Source organism: Chelonia mydas, chromosome 7 (assembly GCF_015237465.2).
Source record: "Chelonia mydas isolate rCheMyd1 chromosome 7, rCheMyd1.pri.v2, whole genome shotgun sequence".
Taxonomy (NCBI): domain Eukaryota; kingdom Metazoa; phylum Chordata; order Testudines; family Cheloniidae; genus Chelonia; species Chelonia mydas.
In genome coordinates, this window is record NC_057853.1 from 14,933,519 (window position 1) to 14,947,143 (window position 13,625).

Consider the following 13,625-nt stretch of genomic DNA (forward strand, 5'->3'; position numbering starts at 1 on the left):
CCCTAAACAGTTCTTACACCAGCTGTATATGGGCCCTAAGCAACTGTAGGTTAGCTGAGAACAGAGTGGAGCTGTGTTTCACCCCACACCTTACTGCCCTCTCCCTCCTCATGTCTCCTATGTCTAGGTGGGAGCTGAAGTGCAAGGACCAGCTCTGCCAGCTGAAACCTCTCCTGGCTGGACAATTCTCCTCTGGCCAGTTACAGCCAGATTCCGACTCCTTTGCTGAGCTACTCACGTAGAACAAAGGGGCTGGATCACAGGAGGAATCTGGGGCACAGTGTTTTGAGGGGGGATTTCTTTTTGCTCTTGAGCTCCCTCTGTTGGCTCAGTCTGGAGCACAAATAAGAGACTAAAAAACACCCTAGTGCTGCTGCTCCACTAAGAGAAGAGGCTCTGCACCAGTTTGTGGCGAGCCTATGCACAAGGAGCTTTCCCAACACTTTCGCTCCCCTACCCCATGCAGGCCCAGCCACCAGTGCAAGCCATTGCACTCCTCCCACAAGGTCTGCTATGGGCTACTAGCCTAACCAAACCGGCAGAAGAGACAGGGCCTGGCCCTACGCTGGCTGTCTGCACAGGGGAGTCATCAGCCCTCTGTCCTCCTCAGGAGTGATGCAGCCAACATGGTTTCCCAGGAGGCATCATGGCTCTGATGAGCTCTCCTTGCCACAGGGTGGTGAGACTCTGTGCCACCCCATGCTCAGGACAGTGTCTTAAAGGTACAGCCTGGTCTGCGGAGTGTGCCAACTGGAGAGGGAGTACAAGCACGCAAGAAACACTTTAGGAGAGCATCATGCCCTTTAACACATAGATAAGCTAAAAGACAGCACTGCTTGCTTAAAATGTTTGTTATTATTATTACTACCATATGTTTCCTCAGATACCCACATTCCAGAGCACATTTTTACAGGGACAGAGGAAACATAGTTCCAGGGTAATGGTTAATTCATGGTCTTGCAGAGGTCACCACAAAAGTGAATTTCATTGAAGTAATCTCAGATTTTCAGCAATAAACCATTTGGGGAGCTCTTTACGGAGATTTGTTTTAAAGGGGCACTGTCAAGAGATGACCTCTTTTGGTTTGAAGCCTTTCCCCTGGAAGCAAATGCAGCAAGATTGTTCTAGTACAGAAAAGCCAAGTAATAACATGGGGGAGCCTAATTTTATTATCTGAATGCAGTGAAATGCATAAAATAAACAGTTAAAGAATTTTAAGTCTGCATTCAGATGCCATGGTGAGGAACGCAGAGAGGTCAGAATAGATAGGATCACTGTGTTTATTAGGATAGAACTAACACCAAGTGCTCACCCACTCCCCTGGGTTCTTAACTCCTATATTGCAACTCCCAGTGTCAACATACAAAAATCAAAAGACTGCACCGAACTAACATTACCACCTTTATTGGCATGACAAACTATACAAGGGATGCCAAGGTGTAAGAAAGACATACCCCTCAGGTATCTGTCAGAGACTGACAAGACCCACCCAGAACAGAGTTACACACTATTTGGGGTACTAAATTCCGGGTCCATTTGTCATACTTGATAATCATTACATTTTCTTGTTAGCCCTAGATCCTTCATCCCACCTTTTGTGACAAATGCCTAGTAAGGAAGGAGAGAGAGACGGTGGGCTTTGTAGCATTAACACGTGTGAGTTCTGGTGGACCAAGAATAATTTAATATATTACTGGTTACTGAAGTCTGAGTTGTTTTTCAAAAAACATGTAGCCATGAAACACGGATTTCCACCATCTGAGTGTTGCACAATTAAATTCAATGGACTGCCATGAGATGAAGATCTGCATGATGGTTTGTTTTTTACCTTAACAACATTTCTTTCATGTTTTTCTTCATTAACAAAAAAAAAGAGTGAGAATGAATGAAGCAGGAAACAAATTCACCTGGTATACAAAGTAGCTTTCTAGTGTAAGTTATTAATGGCGGCCTAACATTAATATATGAATAAAGAGTGTTACAGAACAGGCATCATCTGAAATGTCTTGTTTTAATTTCTGCATCATTTCTTGACCTGCAGCATATAGGAAGCAGATTCCTAAACAGCCCAGCCTGCCCTAGGAACCGTCTCCAAGCAGCATTCAAGGAAGGTGGTTACAGGATTGTCATAGCAATCAGATTTTTCTTCCTAGAACCAGCATCTAGTGCATTGAACAGCATTACACTGCCATCTCTTGGCAGATGTTCAAATAACACTTCAGCTCATTACAGGGTTAAGAATGTGTCAGCACCAAAAGTCTTTCTTTGAAGAAAATTACATTTTTATGGTTCTCTTGCTAGACAAATGGAAATATATAAATTAAAGATGAGTCTAAATTTAGTCTGAATCCAAGCTTCCCTGAAGGGGATTTGGCCTGAAGTTCCAAGGGATTCAGATTGGATGGCATGGATCAGACCCACATCTAGTATAAATCGTTTGAATAATTTATAAAAACATTTTAGACATCTATTAAATGTCAGACCCTAAGCATTTCTCATCTAGTATTACTTCTTTCTCTTATTCGTATTGCAGTAACACCTAGAGCTCCCCATCAGGGAATCACATCCCCGGTATCCTAGGCTTCAACTGCTGTTCAAGACTGAACTGGACATTGTGCAAAAATTTTAGCCTCCTCTGTGGCCAACGATAGAGAAACAACAATAGAATATGGATGAAGAGGCAAAAATTGGGCTTAACAAGAGCCTTGACTTATGCTGTGGTAGAAACAGCCCCCAGGGAGAGTAAAAATAAAGTATTAAACTAATATGCTATGTAGCGTCTATAGCTGCCATGTTACATCTCTTGAGGCCAAAGACCTTCTGACATTTTGATGCTACAATGTGGTAAAATATATGAAGAGAAAGGACCGATAGCAAAACACTTTTGCTCAGTTTTATCATTCTCTGTGCATGATTTTTTTCAGACTTCTGCCCATGCAATTGTCTAAGTATTAGTTTAATAATTTATTTTTACTCTCCCTGGGGACTGTTTTCACCAGGGCATAATTTAGACAATAGCATGGGCAGAAGTCTGAAAAAAATTGTCCTCAGAGAATGATAAAACTGAGCAAAAAAGTTACTTTAAATGTGTCAGCATTTCTTGAGATTTTTTTCCCAAGTTTCTGATCATGAACTGAACTTACACAAGTTGCCACCCTCCACCTAGGATAAGTTCAGCTATGAATTTAATTGCACTCGCTTACGTTAGATCTGAGTTTGGTCCAATTTCTCACATTTTATTAGCATTGATCATTCACACTGAAGTTAGAATAATATGAGAGAGTGATCTTTTGGCTCCCTTCTCCAGATGCAAAAGTGTTTTGCTATCGGTCCTTTCTCCTCATAAATTTTACCACATCATAGCATCAAAAAGTCAGAAGGTCTTTGGCCTCAAGAGATGCAAAATGACAGCTATATAAGCTACATAGCAAAGCTAGGAGCACAGCATAGTGCCATCTTGTGGACACTACATATATCTATCACAGCGGTTCTCAAACTGTGGTCACAATCCCGTTTTAATGGGGTCACCAGGGCTGGCATTAGACTTGTTGGGGCCCAGGGCCAAAGCCCAAGTCCCCTCCCCATTCCTGGGGCCGAAGCCCTGGATGGTGGGGCTCAGGTTACAGGCCCCCTGCTTGGGGATGAAGCCCTTGGGCTTCGGCTTTAGCACCCCCACCCAGAGCGGTGGGGCTCGGGCTTTAGCTTTGGTCCCTCCCTGTTGGGGCAGCGGGGTTCAGATGGGCTCAGGCTTCGGTCCCTCCACCTGGGGTCATGTAGTAATTTTCATTGTCAGAAGGGGGTTGCGGTGCAATGAAGTTTGAAAACCCCTCATCTATTAGGAAGTACAGAGGCAGAAAGAAGTAGGCTAGATAAAGACTTGAAGTCATAGAGTTTAGGAATTCCCTGAGTAATAAGACACTGAACCCAATTTCATGCACTATGTTACCGATGTCATGGTTAAACTAAAAGCAGTCCACTGAAACCTGAGACTCCCAGCTTCCTTGAAAACGCAACAAGGAGCTACCCCTTTGCGCCGTCACACAGAGAAAACAGTCTCTTGGTCCTTGTATTCTTGGCCAAGGTACCAAGAGCAATGATTAGGGACCTACCAAATTCACAGCTCTGAAAAACACGTCACGGACTGTGAAATCTGGTCTCCCCCTGTGAAATCTGGTCTTGTGTGTGCTTTTACCCTGTACTATACAGATTTCACAGGGGAGACCAAGGTTTCTCAAATTGGGGGTCCTGACCCATACGGGAGTTGCAGGGAGGTCGCAAGGTTATTTTAGGAGGGTCGCAGTATTGCCACCCTTTCTTCTGCCCAGGCTTCAGAGCTGGGTGGCTGGAGAGCGGCGGCTGTTGGCCGGGCGCCCAGCTCTGAAGGTGGCGCCCTGCCAACAGCAGTGCGGAAGTAAGGGTGGCAAAACCATACCATGCCACTCTTACTTCTGCGCTGCTGCCTTCAGAGCTGGGTGGCCAGAGCGTGGTGGTTGCTGACTAAGGGCCCAGCCAGCAGCAGCGCAGAAGTAAAGGTAGCAATGCCATACCATGCCAGCCTTACTTCTGAGCTGCTGCTGGCGATGGCTCTGCCTTCAGAGCTGGGCTCCCGACCAGCAGCTGCCACTCTCCAGCTGCCCAGATCTGAAGGCAGCACCAGCAGCAGTAAGGGTAGCAGTACCACAACCCCCACCCCAACCCTACAATAACCTCGCTACAACTCCTTTTTGGGTCAGCTCCCCGACAATTACAACACCATGGAATTTCAGATTTAAATAGCTGAAATCATGAAATTTACAATTTTAAAAATCATATGACCATGAAATTGACCAAAATGGACCGTGAGTTTGGTAGGACCGTAGCAATGATATAGACTCCACATGGGGGTGAGGAAGGGTTGATAGGGGTTGCGCTGGGCAGTTTGCATGGGAGGGAAGTGGAAGAAGCATACACATTGCTCTTGCAAGGATGTAGCAGATGCTGCAACTGGGCAGGCTCTTCTCAACAGCTTTGGACCAAATTCAAGAGGGATATAAATATCAGCACACCTGATTTGTCAGGGAGTACAGGAGCGTATGAGTGCATGCAAGCGTAACTCCCAGTCAGTGGGTGTTACAGGTGCCCTTCTCCACCACAGCAAGGACTGCTGTCCTGGGGGAGAGCCTGGACCTAGAACTGTACAGGAGAGACTACCAACCTCAACTCTAGAGGTAGTAGGACCCAGGTGGTGTCTCCCCCACCAATGAGATCTTGAAGGAAAACTGCAGAGAGGAGCCTGCCAAGACACCAACTGCAGAAGCAGCCAAAGCAGGGACCCTTCTCTCTATAGTTTCGACTGGACTTTCTCTGCTGTTGGCTGTTTGCTCCAGCCTTCCCCTTCCTGAGTTTCTTCACTTCAGCTGAGGCACGAGTAACATTTTCAAGAGTGCCCACGTGACTGCAAACCTAAGTCACAATGAAAGCCAGCTGAATTTAGGTACATCTGAAAATTTTACCTGCTGGTATCTGGGAGCTGTCACCAGGGTGCTGCCCCAGTACAACAGTCAATGATTTAAAGTGACAATGTAGCCCTCATTTAAAGAGAATCTAACAGTAAAACAAAAGGCGTTGGCAGGTTCTCCAGCCATTATTCCCAAAGATCAAGAAATGAGGACAGCTCCTTCCTTCAACTCTGCATACAGGGCCAGATCCTCCACTGGCACATTTGGCATCATCCTATTGAAGTGAAAGGAGCTATGCCATTCTACACCAACTGAGAAGCTGGCCCCTAACTGTTAAAAGATTCCAAAGCTGGATTTCGAGAAAGATTTTTTTAAATAAAAGAATTCTGAAGTATACAATATTAAGTTAAGCAAGGACATTTGTCTTGGTGCTTATGCCACAGTCATTACAAACTTGACTATTTTTATAATAAATAGCAAATTTCAGCAAAAACAACCTTTCAGATGTAATGATACGGTGGGAAAGAGGTATCCCTCAATTCTTTTCTATTAAGAGAATCCTATGTCACAAGTTAAAGATCATCAAACAGTCCTTTGAAAATGGGATTGCTTTTCATTTATTTTTCCACATTTCATACATGTTATTCACGGGTGATCTCTCCAAAAGGTGATATACCACACAGCTGACTTGCCACGTAAAAACTGTGCATCAGTCAGGTCCCCCTCTTCAACAAGAAGTTTTATTAGGCCCCATTGTGCTAGGTGCTGTACCGACAGCTTACAGTCTGAGCTGAGACAAAATGGAACATGTGAATAAAAAACCAAGAGACAGAAGGGAAGACACAGTTCCACAGAGAGGAGTCTTCAAATTGTGCAATAGCTAAGGGCTCCAAGAGAAGGGTTTTTTTCCCCCTTCATTTGTTTAATTTAGACGTGCATAAAACATAGATACACTGCCTCCTATACAGCACTTTTTCCATAAGCCACCTTTTCCCTCATAATAAATATAACAGCTACTGGCCAACGCAACACATCAAATAAGACCATGTTCCAAAATCCATACGTGGCTATGGGATTTAGTAAATACTTCCTTCTTGCTCATATTTATGTTACACATGAAGCTTCTGAAGTTGTCTCATTTATCAGAGCAGAAGCCAACTTTTAATTTTTCTAAAGGAAGCTCCCCAACTGTTCCTAGTTACTACTCACTATTTCTATAAGGCCCAATCCTACATCTCTTGCTCAGGCAATCTCCCATAGCTACAAACAAATATCCAGCTACTCTCCATCCCACCAAAGGACAAAAAAACCAAAACATTTAGAATATCACTTCCCACCACTCACAGCAGTGCTGCTTGCAGAAGTGCCCGTTAAGCATGGCAGAGCAGCACCAGCAATAAAAAATAAAGTACTGAAAAATCTTTTGGGTTGATTGACACTAGCATCAATGAGGAATAAGTTCAGTGAACACAACACACGTATAAAACCTGGTAAGCCATCAGACATTCCCCACCATCCCACATCTTATGTAGCTATTTACATCAGTGCAAAACGAGTGTATAATGCTACCAAATTACATTGAGGGCATCTTACACCAGTGCAAAACGAGTGTGAGTGAGAATCAGGCTCTGTGCAGCAAGAGTTCCTTCTGCATTTGTCAGCTCAGAGTCAAGCATATAATTCTTCCTGATATATTCAGTTCAAGGTAAAAAAATAGGAACTATACAATACCCAGTGCACAAACAAAACTGTAACAACCACATTCTCTTTAACAACAAGGTCCTTCTCAAAGCAGAACAATGCCACACAGAGGGAAACAGCATTCAGAGACAGTCATCCAGTCTCTTTACTATTCCCTTAATAGCCTTTAACCCCAAGTTTCTCACTTTTTGTATGATCATCTGAGCACTATATGAATCAACTCTATGGTCTCATCTACTATACATAGTCATACTGAAACCCCTTGTTACATAACAGTAATATAAAATATTCTTTATATAAATTCTGTAGTAAATACATCATTATTAGGCAGTACTTCAAGCTAGGAATTGGAAGAAGCGATAGAACATACTGATCCTTAACAGGGTTTCAGTGTATGTGGGGAGGAACAGCAAAATAGGAAACAAAACACTTTCAATAAAGGCCTGTAATTCCTTCACTCTTACCTGTAGAAAGTTTCCAACTAAGAAAAGAATTCAGTCCCTTATTGAAAATAAGCTGCAAAAACTCTTAACTGCTACAGTACAGCTAGACTGATGAGTTCCTTAAATAACAGCAATGTTGTCTCCACTTACTTTTTACTGGGCTTGATAAGCTAATTAGTGGGAAGGCGCCTCCTGTGTTCCCCCAGAAGCCGACCTCTGAGAGAGTTAAGGTTATAAAAGGGACATTAGTAGTCTGGGGGTGAAGAGGCAAATGTATATTGGTTCTGTAGGAACAGAAAGATGTCAGCTTTGCTTACTTCAAAGAAAACATTATATAAATTGGCCTGTTGGTTTTTATAATTCCTGCACGTTTGTGTATTTTCACTGATAACCCATTTTTCACCTAATGTGTCTGATGTACATATATGTTTGTAGAAGATTATAATTTAGAGATGTTCCCTCATAAGGGACAGTATTATGAACATAGGAACTTGGAGATGTGCCCTAAAGGCGGGGGTTGGGAATACTGCATGGTTGTATGCAACAGTTCAGAGATCCTCTGCAGTTTGTTTTATTAAAGTTTTATTCCTTTCTCATTCACTGGTTTGCTCCACAGGTGACCCCAGCAATTACAGGCCTGTAAACCTGATTTCAGTACTGGGCAAACTGGCTGAAACTATAGTTAAGAACAAAATTGTCAGACATATAGATGAACATAATTTGTTGGGGAAGAGTCAGCATGGTTTTTGTAAAGGGAAATCATGCCTCACCAATCTACTAGAATTCTTTGAGGGGGTTAACAAGCATGTGGACAAGGGGGATCCAGTGTATATAGTTTATTTAGATTTTCAGAAAGCCTTTGACAAATTCCCTCACCAAAGGCTCTTAAGCAAAGTAAACTGTCATGGGATAAGAGGAAAGGTCCTCTCATGGATTGGTAACTGGTTAAAAGATAGAAAACAAAGGGTAGGAATAAATGGTCAGTTTTCAGAATGGAGAGAGGTAAATAGTGGTGTACCCCAGGGGTCTGTACTGGGCCCAGTCCTATTCAACATATTCATAAATGATCTGGAAAAAGGGGTAAACAGTGAGGTAGCAAAAGTTGCAGATGATACATAACTTCTCAAGATAGTTAAGTCCCAGGCAGACTGTGAAGAGCTACAAAAGGATCTCTCAAAAACTGGGTGACTAGGTAACAAAATGGCAGATGAAATTCAATGTTGATAAATGCCAAGTAATGCACACTGGAAAACATAATCCCAATTATCAGGGGGGTTTTTACCCACGAAAGCTTATGCCCAAATAAATCTGTTAGTCTTTAAGGTGCCGCCGGACTCCTTGTTATAATCCCAGTTATACATATACAATGATGGGGTCTAAATTAGCTGTTACCACTCAAGAAAGAGATCTTGGAGTCAGTGTGGATAGTTCTCTGAAAACATCCATTCAATGTGCAGCAGCAGTCAAAAAAGGCAACAGAATGTTGGGAATCATTAAGAAAGGGATAGATAGTAAAACAGAAAATATCATATTGCCTCTATATAAATCCATGATATGCCCACATCTTGAATACTGCATACAGATGTGGTCGCCCCATCTGAAAAAGATATATTGGAATTGGAAAAGGTTCAGAAAAGGACAACAAAAATGATTAGAGGTATGGAATGGCTGCCATATGAGGAGAGATTAATAAGACTGGGACTTTTCAGCTTGGAAAAAAGATGACTAAGGGGGAGATATGATAAAGGTCTATAAAATCATGACCGGTGTGGAGAAAGTAAATAAGGAAGTGTTATTTACTCCTTCTCATAACACAAGAACTAGGGGTCACCAAATGAATTTAATAGGCAGCAGGTTTAAAACAAATAAAAGGAAGTATTTCTTCACACAACGCACAGTCAAACTGTGGAACTCCTTGCCAGATGATGTTGTGAAGACCAAGACTATAAAAGGCTTCAAAAAAGAACTAGATAAATTAACGGAGGACAGGTCCATCAATGTCTATTAGCCAAGATGGGCAGGAATAGTGTCCCTAGCCTCTGTTTGCCAAAAGCTGGGAATGGGCGACAAGGAATGGATGACTTGATGATTACCTGTTCTGTTCATTCCCTCTGGGGCACCTGGCATTGGCCACTGTTGGAATACAGGATACTGGCTAGATGGACCTTTGGTCTGACCCAGTATGGCTGTTCTTATGTTCTTATTTAATGAACCCCAAGATCGTTACCTCCGATAACCTGAATCTTTCCAGCCAGGACTGTCACCATAGTTACAACAAAACTCCAAATGTGGAAAATGTTGCTTTTGGGTTATATTATAAAAGTTCAGTATAGTTCCAGGATTGAGGAAAGATGAAGGTATTATTAAAATTCATTGATCTAATGATGTGGCCCCTGGTGGAGGATAGGGGTCTCTGCCTGTTGCCCACGCCCCGAGCGTGGAGCCTCCTGCCCCTCCCAGGGGCCGCAGGGACATGCTGGCTGCTTTCTGGAGCAGCGCAGAGCCAGGGCAGGCAGGGAGCCTGCCTTAGCCCCGCTGCACCACCAACTGGGAGTTGCCTGAGGTAAGTGCCACCTGGCTGGAGCCCGCACCCCTCACCCCCTCCCACACCCCAACCCTCTGCCCCAGCCCTGAGCCCCCCACCCACACTCCCTCCTAGAGCCTTCACCCCTTCCTGCACCTCAACCCCCTGCCTCAGCCCGGTGAAAGTGAGTGAGGGTGGGAGAGAGCGAGCGACAGAGAGAGGGGGGATGGAGTGAACAGGTCGGGGCCTCCGAGAAGGGGTGGGGCAAGGGTGTTTGGGGTTTGTGTGATTAGACACAAGACCCTAGTCTTGACACTGGTCTCTACTATTTCTTTGATAATAATGTTTATTGAGAGTTCCTCTAAAACTAGATTGCCATTGGCTTCTGCCTTCTTGCCATGGGTACTGTGGGAAGAGAGCAGTTGACAGTGATTCAGAGAACTCAAAAATATTCAGGGTGAAATCCTGCCCCATTGAAATCAATGGGAGACATGCCATTTACTTCAGTGGGACCAGGATTATACACTAACAGTTTCCATTTTAAGGTCCATGATGTTGGTGCAAGTCATTTTGGATCCTGCAAACTTCACATATTAAGGTCAAACACAGAGTCACAGCAGCATATGTTAGCTCCTATTCTAGGCTGCTTTTATATGTTTCTGTGATGGCTAAGGCTTGGATTTTCACAGGAGCCTAAGGAAACTCAAGACTAAGTTCTCTGGGGAAGAGATCATCCTTTGTTCTGTGGTTGAACTGTGCATTGAACAGTGGGGTCCTGGGCAGTGCTGCAATACAAAGGAATAATAATAAGCCAACTCTCATTGCATTTCAATAGGATTTGAGGTCCAAACTCCTTTAGGCTTCTGTGAAAATCCTAAGTATAGAGGATTAATTTTGTAATGGGGAGGAGGTTGTAGCTTCGGAGGCACAGGCTAACAAGTTGAGGTGCATTTGTTGTGCCTACAAAATGGATATTTATCCCTGTAAGAACAGGCAGTCACCCATGCAAATAGATCCTTATACAAGCAATTACCTATTTTTCACAAAGAAAGCTACATTTGGACAATTGTCAGCAAGAACAAGGGGGGCATACACACACTTCTCCAGTGCTTCCTTCTTTGAAAGTCTTGCTCATAAAGAACTCTTAATAGCTGAACTCAGTAGAACTCAAGCTGAATAGCTACCAAAATATCTGGTTTGCCAGACTGCCTACAGATCCTGCACCACTTGAAAGCCAATTTATCTCTGAATGCATCAGGAGTCAGGAGAGCACCAAAGTTTTATGTGCTTCCCAGGAGAACTTCTGCAAGGGATATTGCAGCCACGTCAATACACGAGTGCTTGGTATCACTGAGATGCCTCACGACCTAGTGCTGTCAGAAGGCAGCACTCCTGGGAATGTCATCTGTTTTGGAGGTTAAATCAAGAGAAAGCTGACTTCACTGGGTTGCACAGGCATAACTGGGAGCCCAGCGTTTGACCCATTGCTCCATCTGCTTCCAGAGGCTATGTAATATAAATCACATTGCTTTGTTTTCTCAGTGACATTGCCAGGTGTTGCATCAGGGTGAGGTGAGATTTACCTTTCACCTCAGTACCTGAAATCCAAGTCAGGAGCATCTGGCTAATCTTTAGGCCACAACATGGGCAAGCTTGTCTACTTCACCTGAAGCAACATAACCAGGAAGAAAAATCAGAACTGTTGATTCTATCTTGTGAATTTCAAATACTGGAACAAAGAGGAAAATATCCCTGAATTTAAAAGATAGAAAAGGGCCTATAAAATGTTTGAAGAACCTCCCCTACTTTTCCCTCCATAGTGCACTCCCCAGGCATCTGATCAAGCCTGCCCTACTTCGGCTCAGCCTGGGTGTATGACAGGGAGAAGAGCTTTCACTTCATAGAATCATAGATTAGGGTTGGAAGAGACCTCAGGAGGTCATCTAGTCCAACCCCCTGCTCAAAGCAGGACCAACCCCAACTAAATCATCCCAGCCAGGGCTTTGTCAAGCCTGGCCTTAAAAACCTTTAAGGAAGGAGAATCCACCACTTCCCTAGGTAACCCATTCCAGTGCTTCACCACCCTCCTAGTGAAATAGTATTTTCCTAATATCCAACCTAAACCTCCCCCACTGCAACTTCAGACCATTGCTCGCTGTTCTTCATCTGCCACCACTGAGACCAGCCTTGCTCCATTCTCTTTGGAACCCCGCTTCAGGTAGTTGAAGGCTGCTATCAAATCCCCCACTCACTCTTCTGTGCTGCAGACTAAGAAGCCCAGTTACCTCAGCCTTCCCATGCAGGACCTTCATTTTAAAAGTAAGTCTGACATGGCACAGCACTGAAGAGTAGTTTTGTCTTAAATATGCAGAGAGGGTTGTTGTAAAGGCTAAGGTCAATGTTAATAGTTAAGACCTGGTGTAAGGCTAGCACTGGGATTAGGTCTACCAATAGTGTTACAGCTAGGGCTGCTGTTAGGGTTACCGATGTAGTTACAGTTATGGCTAGACCTACCAACAGGGCCAGAGTTAAAGCTATAGTTAATGATGTTGGTAGGATCGCAGTTAGTGGTTGGGCCATAGTTACAATTAGGTTGGGTTTATGTTGTCATTTTCACCCTTAATTAAATTTGGGTGAAACATTTGGTATATTTCATGCAAAAGAAAATCAAGGCAGATGACCTAAGCTGCTTGCCAACAAGCTGCCACTGTGAAATATGCTGGCATTTTCAAAAAAATGGAGAGCAGCCTGGTAATCCATTAAAAAGCAGACGTGGGTGGATGGCCCATACCTTGGATCCAGGGTTCCTTGCATATATTTTCTAATGTGTGTCTGATATATTTTGAACTATACAGAATGTAAACATTGTCAGCCTGAGGAAAACTGGGCTACAATAGGCTCATTTATATGTACAGCAAATGGGGTCCATTTGCAAAATGGGCAGAACACCAGTGTGCCACTAAGAACTTGTCACCATTTCAAGCTCACAACACAGACAGTGCCACCCTCTACCTCCCTCTGGCATCTTGAGTCACAGATTTGTCTCTCCTTAACTGGGTAATCTCATTATAGTGATAATTACAACAGACTTACGGTACTGCCCTTCAGAGTGTGTTGCCTTTGTTGTAACCACCAACCCAAAAACTGTTTTTGTCTCTTTATGACACCGCATAGAAAGAGTCTCTTACTGAATTAGTTCCAAGGCAATTCTGTTTGCTCAATAACCTTACTAATGTACATTCCTAACTTCTTTCTTGCACTGGAGGAATTGCATGCCATCAACCGTTCTGTAACGTGACCTCCTTAGCTCGTCATTTTATGTACTGGTTGTTGGTGTAACATGTGAGCTGCTGCTCTCCCATGAATGTGTACTGTTATTTCTATTACCTGAACAACTGAATCTCGTCTATCAACTACACTTTTTGGAACAAAAGTTTGTGAATTCTGTTCTTGCCCCTTGTATGCAGGTTTCATTGACAACTGTGTGGCTTGCTTGTGTGCAGCCCCGGCTCATACAAT

At 43.6% G+C, this 13,625-nt stretch overlaps 1 long non-coding RNA gene across 2 annotated transcripts in view; it reads right to left on the bottom strand.

Annotated features, from left to right (window-relative positions):
• The window catches only part of LOC122466545, a 214,044-nt gene extending 206,318 nt beyond the window's left edge, over positions 1-7,726 (bottom strand). Inside the window, exon 1 of one of the 2 annotated variants that reach the window (XR_006292156.1) lies at positions 7,604-7,720. This is a non-coding gene — a long non-coding RNA (uncharacterized LOC122466545). Of the gene's footprint in view, positions 1-7,603 lie in introns of both variants that reach the window. The other variant, XR_006292157.1, reaches the window with a different exon arrangement.
• Between the last annotated feature and the right edge of the window lie 5,899 nt (positions 7,727-13,625).